Raw genomic sequence first — 20,876 nt, 5'->3', positions numbered from 1 at the left:
AGAAAAGCCACAGCTCCCAAGAGAAAAACAGGTGCATCAACCCAAACAAGTTTCTCATGAAGGCATAAGCAGAGTATGTACAGAAAAACTGCATCGCTGATAATCTTGCTCCATCTATTAGTCTGATGTGATGAACTGACTGTGGTGACTGATTTGACATTCCCACATCAAGAGCTCCTCAACATCAGAAGGGAACACGGATTTCAATAAATGACTGCATGAGTGACACGGCCACGCGCCCACACAACAGCTATACTGACTTACATGCGTTCGGACTGTCATGTTGTATTAACATTCAATCTCAAACAGAGGACATATATTCAAATGTACAGTAAATAGACCAGAAAAAAATCCAGGCAGAAAACAGTGCGACTAAACCCACTACAACAGGAACAGGCAGGAGGCAGACATTTTGGTTTCTTTATTCAGCAGAGGTGGCAGTTTAATCAAATGACCTCAGTTCACTGAGGCTCTGTGTGAGTAGAGTGGGAGAGAGGGAGGGTGGATAGAGCCCCGATACTGTAAGCGACACAATATTCTCTCTTCTTACAAACTCATGGCCTGGGGATGGGATGTGGGGGAGGAGCGGGCTCTGGCATTGGACCCCAAATAAATGGGGAAACACCAGCACACCACGGAATCCAGGTCAAGCCTGAAGACGTGCAGCGGCGAGCATTAGCACAGCGCGCTTAGAAAAGGGGGGAGAAGGAGAATGGGGGGGTTGGACCATTGCTGTTTCCATGGCGACCACATCCAGATGCTGCAGTCAGTCGGTGGAGAGGAGCCCCCTCAGAGGCAGAGCAGTCCAAGTGCATCCAAGGAAGAGGGTAAGCAGCGTGGAGGAGGTCTGAGTAGAAAAGGGGAGGGGGACAGGAGTAGAGAGGGGGGGGGATTCCAGGCTGTTGCCATACGGAAGGAGAATCTCCAGCAGCCAATCAGAGCCCAGCAATTCATAATGTATATCAAGTATTTTTTTTAATGGTTTAAAAAATGTAGTCACATAACATTGAATTTGGAGAAAGCTCAGCCTTTTTTTCAAAGGATGGGGATATATATATAAAAAAAATGATACATTTCCATCATGAAAGGTCTGTGATGAACAATACTATTTAAATGAATATGCTGACGTAAACTTTGGGTTCATTAAATCCATGTATCGTGTTTAGGCAGCACACCTTTTCTTTGCAGTCCAACAAACAGTGTGTATTAGGCTAGCAGACTAATAGCCTATACAAGCACGAGAAGTCTGGAACACTTTAACTGTAAAGTTTAGATGAAATACATTTTGTGGGGAAAAAAGGGGGAATTCTAATTGTTTGCAGCATTAGAGTCCAATGATTTTCATAGTATATGGTGCATAAAGTATTCTAGTTCTCAGACTTGCTAGATGTTTTATATTATGTAGACAGTCGCCATGTTACCTAATGATACTGAGGATTCAATAAAGAATCATAGTCTACTAAACTCAGGGATTCGATAAATAGTCCAATTCTACTAAACCACTGTGCATGTCACTGGGGAGGGACCCCACCCTGTTAAACCATGCTGTCAGCAAATTCAAAACCGGAATTTTAACCAGCAAGCCTGCTCTGTATAGCTCCACAGCCAGCCACTCATCCTGTAGTCTTTTACTGAGGAAGTAAGGAGAACAAAGCAAATGTCATTATGATAGTCACTCATGGAAATATGAGAGGACAGATTCTAAATATTTTAACATTTAAAAGATGTTAGTATTTTAGGGGGGTAGATGTAGCTATCTTTATTGCTAGCTGAATATCTGATGATACATTCTGTTTTCCTGTGACTTAGTGTCTTTTTGATTCAAGGCCAAGTGCACAATCAAGTGTGACGGTCAGATATAGAGCAAAATAGATATTTTCATGCGTGACTGACAGTGTTGTGAGAGGTTACTGCTGTACTGTCACAATAAAACCAAAAATAATAACAATACTTGAATTAGGCCTTATTATGTTGTAATGAATACCCTTTAGTGTGGATGCTATGGTAAGGGTTCTTCAAATTGTGGAATTAGTTACAATGGTAACTCCCTCACTTTTCACACACTTGAAGACCAGGGTTGTGTTCATTTGAAGCCAGAAGGAGGCTAGTATCAGCTACATTTATGCCTTTACTAGACTATGGGGATATTTTATATATGAATGCTTCCGCTCAGTGTTTGAGATCAATTGACACTCTTTACCATGGCACTTTGAGATTTATTTTAAACTGCAAAACCCTTACGCACCACTGCACTTTGTATACCAGGGTTGGCTGGCCTTCTCTAGTCACTCGTAGGCTCAGTCACTGGTATACTTTTATTTACCAAGCCATTTTTGGGTTTACTACCTTTTTATTTGGGCATTTTTATTGTTCAGAAATGTGGTGGGTACTCTCTTTGTTCGCTGGACTTTATCCTGCTAACTGTTCCAAATGTCCGAACTGAATTTGGTAAAAGGTCTTTTATGTACTCTGCGCCATCTTGGAACACCTTACAAAATAATTTTGAACTGGAAGAACTTGTCCCGATTGGTGTTTTTTTAAATCACTGATGAAAGATTGAGGCTGATTCCCTGACCTGTCAATGTTTTTAATTTGCGGTTTTTGATTTTGTTATACTCTTGTGAATTCTATGGTCTTTACTAGATTACTTGTAGTTTTTCATGTTGTTTGTCTGTAATTTTTGTAATGACTTGGTGCTGCCTATCTTGGCCAGGACACTCTTGAAAAAGAGATTTTAAATCTCAATGAGCCCTTCCTGGTTAAATAAAGGTTAAATAAATAAATACAATTTTGGGCACCAAACAGAAGAAAACTGACAAAAACCAGGAGGGACTACTTGAATTTGCAAATCATTATAAAATGTTCTCAGTTGCGTGCCCCAATGAACATGACCCTGCTCTGTATTTGGTCCTACTTAACCTGCCATATCACACTCATTCATAACATTAAATCTCCAACAAATAATTGGAATTAATTTACAACTGTCTATCTAATGCCAAAAGTCAACAGACATAAAACATGGCTGACATAGTATGACAGACACGGTTGTACCTAACGTCTGCTGTTCTAAGGTGGAATTGAAAGGTGGGCTGTTCATAGGTGCAATTATATTATAAACAGCCTTATGTCCGTATTACAAGGGCATTGTTGAAGTGCACTTCGTGGTGCAATGTCACAGTCGGTGGAGGTCAGACTCACACGATACACACACATAGCTTGTAGATTAACCTAACGTAGCAGGTGTAAAAGACATGCCTGAAACTAGATCCCCTACATACTGGTCTTGACGAGAAGGGAAAAAATGCCGGGGGAGGTTCTCTTCTGCACTGTTCAACCAATCCAGTAAATGCGGAGGAGTTAAGATGGAGTGTCACCTTGTTAATGTCCAAAAGTGGAAGTCGTGTCACAGGATCTTTCCATTTCCCCTGAAAACCTGGCTGTTGGGGACTCGACAGAGGCTACTTGTAGAGTAACATGGCTCCAATCCCACAGTGAAAACTAATGGATCAAAACAACTCCAGAAATCCATTCACAGCTCAGGATATGGCTATGTCTAGAGATTGTCAATGGCTTCATCATGCCCTCTGATAGGCCAGGTGGAATTGTCACCATATCACTTTCACCTATCCAATTGTCTCAGATATATCCAAGTGTATAGGGGGTAGGGGCTAGCAGTTGATTTGGGATTCAGGGTCTTCTCAGTTCAGTCCTGACTCGTGTTCAAAGCTACTTTCCATCACCCCATTTTTCCTTCACCAGGGGGACTAACAATGTGCCCTTGAACAGTCCACCTCCTTACCCACTGCCATGCCAGCTAACCTCCTCAGTTACACACACACACACACACACACACACACACACACCCCCCCGGCACTGCAACTTTGCTGCCATCTGTCCATGGCCTACCGCCTACGGGGTGTCCACAATCAGAGCACACAGCTAACTACCAGAACACACACAGAGAAACATAGAGACAGAGCGAGAAAGACTGACTGTGTCAATGCTTCCTAGTGAGCAGCCACAGTGATTTAAGAGGGAAAGTGATCTGATCGAGACTAGAGAGCACCTGCAACACAAAGGAAGGTGCTGAGTTCAGAGCCAGCTGGTCTCTATGAAGAGTGGAGTGTCCACACTAGCAACTGGTTGGTCAATGCATCACTTATATCTTTGCTATTGCTTAGCACTGAATTGAATGATAACATCGTATAAATGGCAAATATAGTTACAGGGAATAAAAAGGTATCAAACCCCCACTAAACCGTTTTAAACAGTAGACCCTTCCATACAAAGCTATTTTGAGTTGCATCCTTATGCAAAGTCAATGGGTGAGTGGATGTTGTATGTGAGATCGAGCTATATCACAAATATCATCTACATGTATTCTACTCCTTGGCCTGTATTCATAAAGCGTCTTAGAGTAGGAGTGCTGATCTGGGATCAGGTCCCCGGTGTCTGTGTAATCTTAATTAATTAGGATCTAAAAAGGCATTGATATAAAGGCAATCCTACTTTGAGACGCTTTATGAATACGGCCTGGACTTAAGAGATTCTGCATTGAATATGCTTTTCAGTTCAGGAGTAGACTTACCTAAATCAGCTGAATAACTATTCCGGAGTCTGAGAACCCGGCCTTATGTGTGGTATTCTCATATGTGTGGGCTACTGGCTTTAAGAAACAATGTCAGCAATGAGAGCAGCCAATAGTAAGTGCCCGAGGGCCTTGTTTGTTACCATATGTTTGAGTTAAGAATGAGGACTGGTGGGGGAGTACACAAATAGACCGACTACTGCAGGCAGCCTCACAAAGAAACACTTCGATGTAAAACGATCAAGTCCTGTTTTACATCGTTTCAAGTAAAGAACACTTCGGATCAAGTCCTGTTTGTATGTCTTTTCGAGGAGGCTTATTTCTGCCCTTTGTCTTGTATCTGCATAGGATAAGCGCTACGTTGGTTATGATTTTGACACACACAAGGCATATGCATATACTGTACACAAACACGGATGTATACACGCAAATACATGTGCACGCACGCACCCACAATTTGTCTCATGGCCTGAACCTGGCATGCTGCTTTAAGGTTAAATCACGTAACATATAGATGTAGGATCTTAATTTGGTCACTCTTTTGTTGCTGTATTTGAGTTAAAAGGCTTCTAAAGTTTGTAATTTCCAATTTCAGACTTGATTTGCCCTAACAAAAAATGTATCTACACCTACAAAAAAATGTATTAATGATAATCCACATAATAATTCACATTTCCTGTTGCTGCAGGATTATTTTCCTGCTGTAGCAAACTGGTTCAAATTAAGATCCTACATCTGTACACTCTTAGGGAAAAAAAGGTGCCATCTAGAACCTAAAACGGTTCTTCGGCTGTCGCAATAGGAGAACTCCTTGAACACTTTTTGGTTCCAGGTAGAACACTTTTGGGTTCCCTGTAAAACCCTTTCCACAGAGGGTTCTACAGTACATGGAACCCAAAAAGGTTATCCTAATAGGGACAGCCCTTTTGGAAGTGTACTGTACACACTGACCATGGGCTGGTCTTTGACAAGGAAATAGTACGGAAATCAAATCACACACAGTAAGGTCACACACTGATCATACCACCCTAAGGATCCAGCATCTCCCTGAAAGCAAACAGATTAAAACCAGTTGGATGTAGCTAGTCGTGCTAAAAGTGTATTTCGTGCCCAACTCCTGTCACTCACACAATAGGCTCAGGCACTAAGAATAGATCTGTATCGAGAGAGAGAGAGAGCACCCTCAGCTCTTTGGTTTCAAATAGTCAAGTGTCTGTTCATGTCTGTGACTAAACATAAAAAGAGGATGCAGGACATAAAAAATAAAATATAATACTGACTAATGGACAAGTCTGCCCCCTGAAAATGTAATTGCCTCTGTATAATGAATAGAGCACCACATACTTTAGGTTTTCAGATTTCTTGTGAATGGTGGTGGTTTCGGTCTACTTGGCAGTTGTACACTAGCAGGCTCAGGTGGGTGTGTGCTCTTGTGTAATTTATTGCAGTTATTCCGCTGATTTAGGTCAATGCCTGAAAGAGCATGTGTGTGTGTGTGCACATGCAGAATTGTGCGGGTGTGTTAGGGTTATGCACATTTGTGTAGCAGTTGAAACATACTTGTATGTGTGGAATGGGCCTGCGTGTGTAGGTGTGTGGTGTGCACATACCGGTGCGTGTGTATGCGTTCAGTACGCGTATACTGTATGTGTGCGGAATGGCTTCCATTGGGCCCTTTACAGGCAACACTGTACTGGCAGTCTACTACTACAGCGTCATGGTCGCTTAGGCAGAATAGACAGAGGGAGGCGCACAGAACTCCCCACTGCTGACATTTTAGTGATACATACAGAACCAGTCAAAAGTTTGGACACACCTCATTCAAGGGTTTTTCTTTATTTGTACTATTTTCTGCATTGTAGAATGATAGTGAAGACATCAAAACTATGTAATAACAAATGGAATCATGTAGTAACCCCAAAAAAATGTTTTTAAAGTTAAACTAATCAAAATAGATTTTATATTTTAGATTCTTCAAAGTAGCCATCTCTGCATGTTTGGGAGTGAAGGTAAAGCAGCCAACAAGTGCTCAGCATGTGGGAACTCCTTCAAGACGGTTGGAAAAGCATTCTAGGTGAAGCTGGTTGAGAGAATGCCAAGAGTGCAAAGCTGTCATCAAGGCAAATGGTGGCTACTTTGAAGAATCTCAAATATAAAATATACTTTCATTAGTTTAAACACCTTTTTGGTTACTACATGATTCCATATGTGTTATTTCATAGTGTTGATGTCTTCACTATTATTCTACAATACAGAGAATAGTAAAAACAAAGAAAAATCCTGGAATGAGTAGGATTTCAAACTTTTGACTGGTACTGTAAGTGGAATGGTTCTGATTCATACTGGTTTAACAGGTCACATACATCCACAAATAAGAACAGCTTAAGAAATAAGTTGAGCAGTGAAAAATAATATATTGACAGTCACGCCACTATATGCAAGTACAGTACTACCTTGTTATGAGCTAAAGTGCGTCTCTGAATAAAAATGTATTTTAAAAAAATCATCTGGATTGCAATGCTTTATAACTCAACAAACACATGCACCAAAAAAGAGCATGGCAAATTCAGTTGGACATAGAATACAGCAGGCAGTAGAAAAGCGTTAGTGAGCAAATGCTTCGCTTTCACAGACAGTAAGTACATAACTGTATTAATGGCAAGTGTGCGTGTGCATGCGGTGTGCATTCGTGTGTGTGGTGAATGTGCGTGTCAGCAACGTGTCTGGTTTGCCATAAGAAGACAGATACATGACCTGAGTGGGTTGGGAGAACAAACCCGTGTTTGTACATATAGACAGATAAAATCTCTCTCCCTACCTCTTTCTCCTAACAGTCACAACCAATAATGTATATAAACCCCAGATTGCTGATGCTATGAATTGTCCATTGAAAGCAGTGGAAGCTGCTGAGGGGAGGACGGCTTATAATAAGGGCTGGAACGGCGCGAATGGAATGGCATCAAACATATGGATTCCGCTCCAGCCATTTGCACAAGCCCGTTCTCCCCAATTAAGGTGCCACCAACCTCCTCTGATTGAGAGGGTTTGAAGCCACTGGTCAGCCATATTGGCACTCCCCAGTAACAGCAGTTCTCAATAGGAATGAATGGAATTCTACAGTATTTCAATTCAATGTTTCAAGGATGATAAAATTAAGTATTTTTTGTTTCAGTGGGGACCGTAACATTAGCATTCTAAAAATATGTATATTTTAAGGAAAATATTGAATATGTTTTTTTTTTTGTATGTTTAGCTCACATAATATTACGCTGAACAAAAATATAAAAACGCAACATGCAACAATTTCAAAGATTTTACAGAGTTACTTTCCTTAGTTCATAAGGAAATCAGTCAATTTAAATAAATTCATAATGCACTAATCTATGGATTTCACATAACTGGGAATACAGATATGAATCTATTGATCACTGATACCTTAAAATTATTTTATTTTTTAAGTTAGTATCTGGTGTGACCACCATTTGCCTCGTGCAGCGCGACACATCTCCTTCGCATAGAGTTGATCAGGCTGTTGATTGTGGCCTGTGGAATGTTGTCGCACTCCTCTTCAAATGGCTGTGCAAAGTTGCTGGATATCGGCGGGAACTGGAGCAGGCTGTCGTACACATCAATCCAGAGCATCCCAAACATGACATGTGTGGTGAATATGCAGGCCATGGAAGAACTGAGACATGTTCAGCTTCTGGGAATTGTGTACAAATCATTGCGGCATGGGGCTGTGCATTATCATGCTGAAACATGAGGTGATGGCGGCAGATGAATGGCACGACAATGGGCCTCAGGATCTCGTCACGGTATCTCTGTGCATTCAAATTGCCATAGAGAAAATGCAATTGTGTTTGTTGTCCGTAGCTTATGCCTGCTCATACCATAACCCCACCGCCACCATGGGGCACTCTGTTCACAACGTTGACATCAGCAAACCGCTAGCCCACACGACACCATACACGCTGTCTGCCTGGTACAGTTGAAACCGAGAGCACACTTCTCCAGCGTGCCATTGACCATCGAAGATGACATTTGCCCACTGAATTCAGTTACAACGCCGAACTGCAGTCAAGACCCTGATGGGGAAGATGAGCGTGCAGATGAGCTTCCCTAAGATGGTTTCTGACAGGTTTGCAGAAATGATTTTGTTGTGTAAACGCACAGATTCATCAGCTGTCCGGGTTGATCATCTCAGACAGTCAGTTGAGGAAGGCAGATGTGGAGGCCATGGGCTGATGTCGTTACACATGGTCTGTGGTTGTGAGGCCGCTTGGACATTCTGCCAAATTCTCTAAAACGATGTTGGACACGGCTTATGGTAGAGAAATGAACAGTAAATTCTCTGGCAACAGCTCTGGTGGACATTCCTGCAGTCAGCATGCTAATTGTATCCTCCCTCAAAACTTGAGACATCTCTCGCTCACCCAATGGGCGTAAATCTTGGTCTGTAGTTATATGTCAACTAACCCTTGTTCTCTCACTTGCTGTTTTTCAGCAAAAGTTTTTGATAAACCATCCACCAGCTATCAGGCAAGTCATTGGAACTCCTTTCCCACAGTGGGGAGTTTCGATGTCAGCAGCCCCACATAGGGCTACCTGCCATCACATCATCTAGCTCCAAAGATCTTCCCTCAGAGACGAGGCCATTCCCCAACCTATTTAATAAAATGTCATGTTACATTATGTCTGTTGTTCATTCAGCTAAGCCTGTACTCGATCGAAGTTCGATTAGGCCTAAAGCTAACCTGTACTGAGGGGTAATTTTTTCATGTACTCCAGTCTAAAGCCTGGCCTATGGGTTCAGGGCCCGTATTCACAAAGTGTCTTAGAGTAGGTGTACAGCTCTAGCATCCGTTTTTTCACTTCATACCATGATGAATAAGACAGGGGGGACTTCATCCTAAATCAGTACTCCTACTCTGAGAAGCTTTGTGAATACCAGCCCAGGAGTGCCACTGCAATGCGAGTGTTTCGCTCTCTCTCCATGGTGCTGAAAGAATACAGAATGCCCACCATCCATACAATGCTGGTATACCTCTCTCTCTCACACACACACGACTGCCCTGCATTCTCCCACGTACTCCAAACAGTCCGGTGAGACAATGAATAGATAGATTAATCTCCCTTACAACCAAAGTCCTTCTATTACTGTCATCTGATACAGCCATGTATTTAATTTACCATCTCAAGAGAGGGCCTGTAAGGATCGTTGTGTTCAATACTGCTCTACTGTAAGTGCTTATCAAGCTAACAGTTACTCTGAAAGGGCTTCCTCTGTAATGATTTGATGTTGGCATCCCTTGAGTGGCTGGGAAGTCTGTCTACCTCTTCTACCTAGTCCGCCTTGGGCTCATTGTTCTTTTTCAGTCCTCCCCCTCTCCTTCTCTCTATAGCCTTGTGTTCCCAGCCCAGACACTGTTTATTTGAGTAAGGGACTGGGGAGTTCCCTCTCCCTTGATCATCTATCTCTGACAGAATCACACACATCGTCGGAGTGGGAAACTCTGGCTATACATGGACGGGTGAATCCTAACTTCCACTTAAGGGGAATTTTCACTTAGTCATGCATACATTTCAAATGGTAGGCTAGAAGTGAAAATTCAACATAAATGGGAGTTAGGGTTGGCCTCTAATACCAGCCAAAACCAAGTGTGTGGGGGGCTCATTAGTCTACATGTTCACTCTCCTCATCCTCATTGATTGGAAAGGGCTGGATAGGTGAAAGTGTAACAGTGTTGCTTCCGTCTCTCTCCTCACCCCAACCTGGGCTTGAATCAGAGACCCTCTGCACACATCAAAAACAGTCACCCTCAGAGTATCGTTACTTATCGCTCCACAAAAACTGCAGCCCTTGTAGAGCAAGGGAAACAACTACCTCAAGGTTCTCAGAGCCAGTGACGTCACCGATTGAAACGCTATTAGCGTGCACCTCTAACTAGCTAGCCATTTCACACCGGTTACAAAAGCAACCTCCTACCAAGCCTCCAGTGGGCTTCAATTGTACCATATGGTTTTCACCGATCCAAGATTTTGTTTTGGATTAGAAAATGACTAATGAAATTATACAAGGAAAAAAATAGAAGAATACCAGAGCATGGTATTGGTACACAACCCCCAAAATTTGATGATTGATGTCGATGAATACGGAAACTATCCAATAGACCTCAGGTAACTTTTAATACAAGTGTCTATTTACAACAGCTTCACAGTCTATCCCTCAATGTAGGCCAGATAGCCCAGGAGGGCAATTCTACAGTAGCTCTCTGGCTTTTCACACAGGCAGAGGTGGTCCTCCTCTGTTGTGCAAGGGCCAAAACTATAATTTTCCTCATTGATTGGAAAGGGCTGGATAGGTGAAAGTGTAACAGTGTTGCTTCCACCTCTCTCCTCAACCCAACCTGGGCTTGAATCAGAGACCCTCTGCACACATCAAAAACAGTCACACTCAGTCACCCTCAAAGCATGGATTGCTGTCAAACCTTGTCCATAAACTGCTTACAGAAAACCAATGTCTAAATTTGTAATTTGGTTGAACTATCCCTTTAACACATGACAGGTGTTTCACTTTGCTCGGGTCCTAGTTCCAAGACAGTCTCACAGGGCTATCGCTGAACTGCCTGGCTGCTTTCCCACTCAGTCTGATTCCGGCTGTGATTTTTCGGTATTGCGCAAGCTCAGGCAGTCGTGCTAGTTCTCCAACAAACACGTTCCCAAGCACATGTATACGTATAGACGCATGGACGCACACACAAACTTATGCGCATGCGCGCAAATACACACACACCAATGCTTATTCCCTGTCATTTGGCACAGTTCGCACACTGTCAAATGCCTAATCTGCATCCACAACCTCAGGGAATTAGCATAAGGAAAGGGAAAGGGGGATACCTAGTCAGTCGTTCAACTGAAATGTGTCTTCCGCATTTTACCCAAACCCTCAGAATCAGAGAGGTTTGGGGGGCTGCCTTAATAGACATCCAGTCTTCAGCGCCTGGGGAACAGTGGGTTAACTGCCTTGCTCAGGGGCAGAACGACAGATTTGTACCTTGTCAGCTCAGGGATTCGATCCAACAACATTTCAGTTACTGTCCCAATGCTCTAACCACCAAGGCTTGTTGTTGCCGTTTCATTTTCATGTGTGGAGAAGACAGAGATCCCACAGTGAGCTGTGCCCGACCAGGCATACACTAACAGTTTGTCCCATTTACCTCACTTGCAGCTCTTGTAATTACAGTGTCCCAGTACAACATGCAGTAGTGTTACAGTACAAGTTGAAAGGTAAGAACAGTGTGGTATGGTGTCAGTGTGGACAGTATGATAGCAGTGATGATCAATGTTCCCTCTAAAACTGCACTCGCGGAGCGCGCACCTCCACCACGACTGCAGCGCAGAAGAAATGCCACGCAGAGACTCAAGAGATTGAACTTCACCCATTAGTTTGCACAATATAGATTAACGTTTTTTCTGTGATCGAAGCAACATTATACCAGACCCTTTTCAATGCAACAAAACAAATCTAACTTTGCAAGACTGAGTTTGGTTTTGTTGTAGTTAGAGCCACGCAAAGGAGTATAATTCTATTGGCGGTGTAGATCACAAGCGGCCTTTCGATCACCTGCGAGTGAATGCGCTTTTCAGATCAGATGAGATCAGAGCCGCGTGTGTACACATTTGTTGATATTATTTCCTTGTTAGTGAGGTATTAGCTCAGTCATAGATAATTATTAGGTCAGCAATGGGGAGTTACTGCTTTCTACAAGGGGACACAAAACGTGTAGGCTACATTTCGAGCGGTCTTAGAAAAGCAAGTCATGTAAAAAGCTTACGTCTTCCTGATTAAAGGAGGAGCGTTGCATTTTGACACAGTCTTGAATATGCAAATAATCCAACAGGCAGAGGGGTTGCCTACATTGTCTAATTATCTGTATGGTAATAATAATTAATTGTAAAGTGGTTTCTTGCATCATACAACACAATGTAATTCACAGCCTCAGTGTTCACTGTAAACGCGCACGAAGTTGCACAAAATGTTCACAATTAAAGTTTCTGCTCACAAGACCTAAAATTAGCTCAGGGCTCCCAAACATTAGAGGGAACATTGGTGGTGATAATCATGTGACAGATGCTGTAGATGGTCCTATGGACTTACTCTTATTGACCAAGCTGTGATGAGCTGTACATATGTAGGATCTTCAGGATTTTAGCCAGTTTGCCACAGCAGGAAAATAATCCTACAGCAACAGGAAATGTGAATTATGTGGATTGTAATTAATGGAAATTTTTGTAGGTGTTGATACGTTTGTCATAAAAGAAAATTAAGGCTAAAATTTCAAAGTGGAAATTACAAACTTCATCAGCCTTCTTAAACCTCAAATACATACATTACAAATGTCCTTGCATTGCAGGAAAGTTATCCTGCAACAGAGTGATCAAATGAAGATCCTTCATCTGTACCACAGGCATTGTGACAAGTTGAGAAGAGACATCACTCACTTCGAAAGTAGATGCTACATTTACAACCAACTGATGAAATGTATGTCCATGGACAAAGTGTACAAGTCGTGGCCCAGATCGCTCATGAAAAAGAAACGTTTAATACTTCTTCAGGATTGATTGGTCCCCTGCGGGACGGTTGAGCTAACGTAGGCTAATGCGATTAGCATGAGGTTGTACGTAACAAGAACATTTCCCAGGATATAGGCATATCTGATATGGGCAGAAATATTAACAAGAATTTAAGCTAACTGCACTGTCCAATTTACAGTAGCTATTACAGTGAAATAATACCATGCTATTGTTTGAGGAGAGTGCACAGTTTTGAACATGAAAAGGCACATTTGGGCAGTCTTAATACAGCATTTTGAACAGAAATGCAATGGTTCATTGGATCAGACTAAAACTTTGCACATACACTGCTGCCATCTAGTGGCCGATATCTAAATTGCACCTGGGCTGGAATAATACATTATGGCCTTTCTCTTGCATTTCAAAGATGGTACAAAAATAAAATTCAAAAAACGTTGTTTTTTTTTCTTTGTATTATCTTTTACCAGATCTAATATGTGACATTCATCTACATTACTTTCACATTTCCACAAACGTCATAGTGTTTCCTTTCAAATGGTACCAAGAAAATGCATATGCTTGCTTCAGGGCCTGAGCTACAGGCAGTTAGATTTGGGTGTCATTTTAGACGAAAATTGAAAGAAAGGAGCAGATCCTTATGAGATTTTAACCTGCATGGGATTCATTTTTGCTATTCCTTAGGAGTTCCTCTAGTAAGTGTTTCTCCTGCCTCTAGGGAGAATATGAGTGGCTCAAGAGGGAAATTAAGAGATTTTTTGCTGCAACAAACAGGTGGCCTTGACTGACTTCCTGGTTTTGGCCCGGCCGAGATGAATGAGTCGCGAGCTGACAGCTTCGTGAATTACAGCTCTAGTTCCATTATAGAAATGTGATTAAAGGAATAGTTCACCCAAAGTCCATCATTGATGAATTGTTTTGTTACCTTGGAAATAGTCTAGGCGGCCTATGGGCTATCAATCAGTGTGTCGATTTAAGACGCAACATGTAAAGTGTTGGTACCATGTTTCATGAGCTGAAATAAAATATCCCAGAAATGTTTCATATGCACAAAAAGCTTATTTCTCTCAAATGTTCAGCCCATTTTTTTTTTTTTTACATACCTGTTAGTGAGCATTTCTCATTTGCCAAGATAATCCATCCACCTGACAGGTGTGGCATATCAAGAAGCTGATTAAAACAGCATGATCATTATACAGGTGCACCTTATGCTGGGGAGAATAAAATACCATTCTAATATGTGCAGTTTTGTCACACAGCACAACATATGTCTCAAGTTGAGGTAGCGTGCAATTGGCGTGCTGACTGCAGGAATGTTCACCAGAGCTGTTGCCAGAGAATTGAATGATAATTTCTCTACTATAAGCCGCCTCTCCAATGTCGTTTCAGAGAATTTGGCAGTACGTCCAACAGGCCTCACAACCGCAGACCATGTGTATGGCGTTGTGTGGGTGAGCGGTTTGCTGATGTCAATGTTGTGAACAGAGTGCCCCATGGTGGCGGTGGGGTTATGGTATGGGCAGGCATAAGCTACGGACAACGAACACAATTGCATTTTATCGATGATAATTTGAATGCACGGAGATACCGTGATGAGTTCCTGAGGCCCATTGTCATGCCCTTCATCCGCCGCCATCACCTCATGTTTCAGCATTATAATGCACGGCCCCATGTCACAAGGATCAGTACACAATTCCCAAAAGCTAAAAATTTCCCAATTTTTCTATGGCTCCCATACTCACCAGACATGTCATCCATTGAGCATGTTTGGGATTCTCTGGATCGATGTGTACGACAGCCTGTTCCAGTTCCCACCAATATCCAGCAACTTCACACATCAATTGAAGTGGGAAAACATTCCACAGACCACAATCAGTCTGATCAACTCCATGCGAATCAGATGTGTCGCGCTGCAGGAGGCAAATGGTGGTCCCACCAGATACTGACTGGTTTTCTGATCCAAGCCCCTACCTTTTTCTTAATGTCCAACAGTTGCATATCTGTATTCCCAGTCATGTGAAATCCATAGATTAGGGTCTAATTTATTTATATGAACTGCATGTTGAGTTTATATTTTTGGTCAGTGTATCTACAGCTATCTACCCATCTGCATGTCTGTCTGCCCATCTGTCTGTTTGTCAACCCACCAAGTCCTCCAGTTAAATGAGTCCCAGGGTACAGCCGCTAGATCTAAATGAGATGGGAAGAGACAGTCAGAGAGTGGCCTCCCTCCCACCCTGTAGTGGCCGTGCTCTTTTCAGCAGCCACTTAGCAACACAAGGGATGAGTCATATCCTGCTTCTGGCTCGTCAATTACCCTGACATGGCATGCAGCGAGAGTGTGGGTCACCCAACAGAGCTAGGTGCAGAGGAAGGCGGCACGATCAGGGTTACTGAGACACACTGAAGCAGCAGGATAGATAGTTGCCAAAGGGAGAGATGGAATGAATAAGAAAAATGGAGACGTGGGGAGGTGGTAAATAGAGAGAGTGTGGTGTAATGGAAAGTCATGGTGTAACTGAGGGACTCAAATCAAAATCAAATCAAAATGTATTGGTCACGTACAGTCGTGGCCAAAAGTTTTGAGAATGACACAAATATAAATTTTCAAAGTCTGCTGCCTCAGTTTGTATGATGGCAATTTGCATATACTCCAGAATGTTATGAAGAGTGATCAGATGAATTGCAATTAATTGCAAAGTCCTTCTTTGCCATGAAAATGAACTGACACCCCAAAAAACATTTCCACTGCATTTCAGCCCTGCCACAAAAGGACCAGCTGACATCATGTCAGTGATTCTCTCGTTAACACAGGTGTGAGTGTTGACGAGGACAAGGCTGGAGATCACTCTGTCAGGCTGATTGAGTTCGAATAACAGACTGGAAGCTTCAAAAGGAGGGTGGTGCTTGGAATCATTGTTCTTCCTCTGTCAAGCATGGTTACCTGCAAGGAAACACGTGCCATCATCCTTGCTTTGCACAAAAAGGGCTTCACAGGCAAGGATATTGCTGCCAGTAAGATTGCACCTAAATCAACCATTTATCTGATCATCAAGAATTTCAAGGAGAGCGGTTCAATTGTTGTGAAGAAGGCTTCAGGGCACCCAAGGAAGTCCAGCAAGCGCCAGGACCTTCTCCTAAAGTTGATTCAGCTGCGGGATAGGGGCACCACCAGTACAGAGCTTGCTCAGGAATGGCAGCAGGCAAGTGTGAGTGCATCTGCACGCACAGTGAGGCGAAGACTTTTGGAGGATGGCCTGGTGTCAAGAAGGGCAGCAAAGAAGCCACTTCTCTCCAGGAAAAACATCAGGGACAGACTGATATTCTGATGAATCCCCTTTCCGATTGTTTGGGGCATCCGGAAAAAAAGCTTGTCCGGAGAAGACAAGGTGAGCGCTACCATCAGTCCTGTGTCATGCCAACAGTAAAGCATCCTGAGACCATTCATGTGTGGAGTTGCTTCTCAGCCAAGGGAGTGGGCTCACTCACAATTTTGCCTAAGAACACAGCCATGAATAAAGAATGGTACCAACACATCTTCCGAGAGCAACTTCTCACAACCATCCAGGAACAGTTTGGTGACGAACAATGCATTTTCCAGCATAATGGAGCACCTTGCCATAAGGCAAAAGTGATAACTAAGTGGCTCGGGGAACAAAACATTTATATTTTGGGTCCATGGCCAGGAAACTCCCCAGACCTTAATCCCATTGAGAACTTGTGGTCAATCCTTAAGAGGTGGGTGGACAAACAAAACCCCACAAATTCTGACAAACTCCAAGCATTGATTATGCAAGAATGGGCTGCCATCAGTCCAGAAGTTATTTGACAGCATGCCAGGCGGATTGCAGAGGTCTTGAAAAAGAAGTGTCAACACTGCAAATATTGACTCTTTGCATCAACTTCATGTCATTGTCAATAAAAGCCGTTGACACTTTTGAAATGCTTGTAATTATACTTCAGTATTCCATAGTAACATCTGGCAAAAATATCTAAAGACACTGAAGCAGCAAACTTTGTGGAAATTAATATTTGTGTCATTCTCAACTTTTGGCCACGACTGTACACAGATTTGCAGATGTATTATGCAGGTGCAGCGAAATACTTGTGTGTAGCTTCAACAGTGCAGTAATACCTAGCAAAAAGTAATACAAAAAAAATATAAAACCTACTGAGGTGTGAATATCTGCTTAAATACATGTTGCGTTTATATTTTTGCTCAGTAGCATGTAGGTCACTTTCACAAAAATTGTCCAATTGAGAGAGTAGCGAAGCAAAGCATTTGGTTTCATTCAACTTACATTTATAATAGGCTACCACATTTCAGACACAAAACGTGCTAAACATGCTGTGGAAACGTGAACGAGCAGAATTAAGCTACAATCTGACAGTATTTCAAGTGTCACAGATAACTGGAGTTATCCACAAATTCCTATTAAACATGAAAAGACATAAGTGCAAGGCTACTAGCGTTGCTGTAACTTTCAGTCCATAGACTGCATGACTGGACTGACAGCACTGAGGACAAACAGGACTACTTCTAGTTCAGTGCTCCTGACTACAGGGCCAGGCTAGTGTCAGGATTTCTTTCCTACTGTAAGACATTTTCTCACTGCTGCCGTCCTGTCTTTTCCAGTAAGGACTTCACCATGGGCCTCAGATCAGAGGTATTTTCCTATTACCTCTTCCTACTGGCATTTGCTTTTCCACAAATAGGACTCGGGCTATATGTATCAAGCATCTCAGAGTAGAAGTGCTGATTTAGGTTCAGTTTTTCCTTTTAGATCACAACAAATAAGATTACATGGACAGGGGGGGACCTGATCTTAGATCAGCAGTCCTACTCTGAGACGTTATACATACGGCCCCTATCTCCTTTATTTGGTGCCCTGGTTCTTAGGAGCAGGACGCAGAGAAAAGGTGCATGAAGTGGGAACTTAGTCAGGTGGGTGAAGAGGAGGCAGACAGGCAGCTCTTTGAACAGTATACCTGGGTCGTATTCATTAGGGCACACTGTACCAAAATGTTGTGCAACGGAAACCAAAAGAGTGTTTCTTATTGGACGACTTCAGATAGTACCTCCCAGTTTTGGACTGTTTTCTTCCTTTTAGTGAATATGACCCTGTTCTGTCCATTTTATGGAATAAAGAATGATAGCCTTCTAAGATTAAATAAATCTCTCCTTGAGTTATTGAGGGCTTCAACATATTTTATCATGAAATAGTCCACTATTGGAGGTTTTTCCTGTATGGGTAGGCCTTTTTTGGATTCCTGTCTTTGTTGTTGAGCACCGCTCTTACTTTCCTTTGTTGGTTTAAGTGCTGAGGCCTACCTGAACTTGCTGATCAATGAGCATTTTAACAGATTCTGAAGGGTTTGAATGGTGAGGTGTGTGCGTGAATGAGTGAAAGGTTTTATGGTATCATTTTTTTTGATAGTCCACAGTAGAGGGTTTATTGAAAGTTTTTAGATGTTCAACTAACTACTAGTATGTAGAGTCTTGCATACTGTCAAACTAAGTGTGGGGGCAAATTATTTTAGGCTTCTGATAAACTTCTCGTCTACATTCAGAGAGTGAATGGGACGGTAATGATGTGTGAGCGTGACTCAAACCTTTTACATCAGTAATAAAATTGTTTTCCTTCATAATAAAAGCACGCTTGGCAAACTGAGCAAGTATGCAAAAGAATCAGTCAGAAAATCGCAGTTTAAAATATCATATAATAATATATGCCATTTAGAGGATACTTTTAGCCAAAGCAACTTACAATCATGCATACATTCATTTTAAGTATGGGGGGTCCCAGGAATTAAACACAAAGCGCCATGCTCTACCAACTGAGCTACAGAGGATCTACATGGAGGAAGAGTATACGAGAAATTATCCAGAGTGCTTTGCAACTGCCAAGAGTTATCTGAAAAGAGAAACTCCAATGATACTCCACCTCATCTCAAGCACCTTTTTAGAGTAACTGCTCCTCTTGACTCAGAATTGGTGAGGTATGTTACAGACCTATATCCTATATCCAACTGTTACAGACCTATATCCATCCTCCCCTGCCTATCTAAGGTCTTCGAAAGCCAAGTCAACAAACAGATCACTGACCATCCCGAATCCCACCGTACCTTCTCCGCTGTGCAATCCGGTTTCCGAGCCGGTCACGGGTGCACCTCAGCCACGCTCAAGGTCATAACCGCCATCGATAAAAGACAGTACTGTGCAGCCGTCTTCATCGACCTAGCCAAGGCTTTCGACTCTGTCAATCACCATATTCTTATCGGCAGACTCAGTAGCCTCGGTTTTTCTAATTACTGCCTTGCCTGGTTCACCAACTACTTCGCAGACAGAGTTCAGTGTGTCAAATCGGAGGGCATGTTGTTCGGTCCTCTGGCAGTCTCTATGGGGGTACCACAGGGTTCAAATCTCGGGCCGACTCTTTTCTCTGTATATATCAATGATGTTGCTCTTGCTGCGGGCGATTCCCTGATCCACCTCTACGCAGACGACACCATTCTGTATACTTCTGGCCCTTCCTTGGACACTGTGCCATCTAACCTCCAGACGAGCTTCAATGCCATACAACACTCCTTCCGTGGCCTCCAACTCCTCTTAAACGCTAGTAAAACCAAATGCATGCTTTCAACCGGTCGCTGCCTGCACCCGCACGCCCGACTAGCATCACCACCCTGGATGGTTCCGACCTAGAATATGTGGACATCTATAAGTACCTAGGTGTTTGGCTAGACTGCAAACTCTCCTTCCAGACTCATATCAAACATCTCCAATCCAAAATCAAATCTAGAGTCGGCTTTCTATTTCGCAACAAAGCCTCCTTCACTCACGCCGCCAAACTTACCCTAGTAAAACTGACTATCCTACCGATCCTCGACTTCGGCGATGTCATCTACAAAATAGCTTCCAACACTCTACTCAGCAAACTGGATGCAGTCTATCACAGTGCCATCCGTTTTGTTACTAAAGCACCTTATACCACCCACCACTGCGACCTGTATGCTCTAGTCGGCTGGCCCTCGCTACATGTTCGTCGTCAGACCCACTGGCTCCAGGTCATCTACAAGGCTATGCTAGGTAAAGCGCCGCCTTATCTCAGTTCACTGGTCACGATGGCAACACCCACCCGTAGCACGCGCTCCAGCAGGTGTATCTCACTGATCATCCCTAAAGCCAAAACCTCATTTGGCCGCCTTTCCTTCCAGTTCTCTGCTGCCTGCGACTGGAACGAATTGCAAAAATCTCTGAAGTTGGAGACTTTTATCTCCCTCAACAACTTTAAACATCTGCTATCTGAGCAGCTAACCGATCGCTGCAGCTGTACATAGTCCATCGGTATATAGCCCACCCAATTTACCTACCTCATCCCCATACTGTTTTTATTTATTTACTTTTCTGCTCTTTTGCAAACCAGTATCTCTATTTGCACATGATCATCTGATGATTTATCACCCCAGTGTTAATCTGCTAAATTGTAATTATTCGCTCCTATGGCCTATTTATTGCCTACCTCCTCATGCCTTTTGCACACATTGTATATAGATTCTCTTTTTTTTCTCCTACTATGTTATTGACTTGTTTATTGTTTACTCCATGTGTAACTGTGTTGTTGTCTGTTCACACTGCTATGCTTTATCTTGACCAGGTCGCAGTTGCAAATGAGAACTTGTTCTCAACTAGCCT

At 42.7% G+C, this 20,876-nt stretch overlaps 1 protein-coding gene across 1 annotated transcript in view; it reads right to left on the bottom strand.

Annotated features, from left to right (window-relative positions):
- LOC139557219 (phosphatase and actin regulator 3-like) overlaps positions 1–20,876 on the bottom strand; it is a 57,956-nt gene that overhangs the window by 25,033 nt on the left and 12,047 nt on the right. The window lies entirely within an intron of this gene.

This window comes from Salvelinus alpinus, chromosome 28, assembly GCF_045679555.1.
Source record: "Salvelinus alpinus chromosome 28, SLU_Salpinus.1, whole genome shotgun sequence".
NCBI lineage: Eukaryota > Metazoa > Chordata > Actinopteri > Salmoniformes > Salmonidae > Salvelinus > Salvelinus alpinus.
Note: the sequence above shows the minus strand (reverse complement) of the source record. Positions and strands in the feature narration are given on the sequence as shown.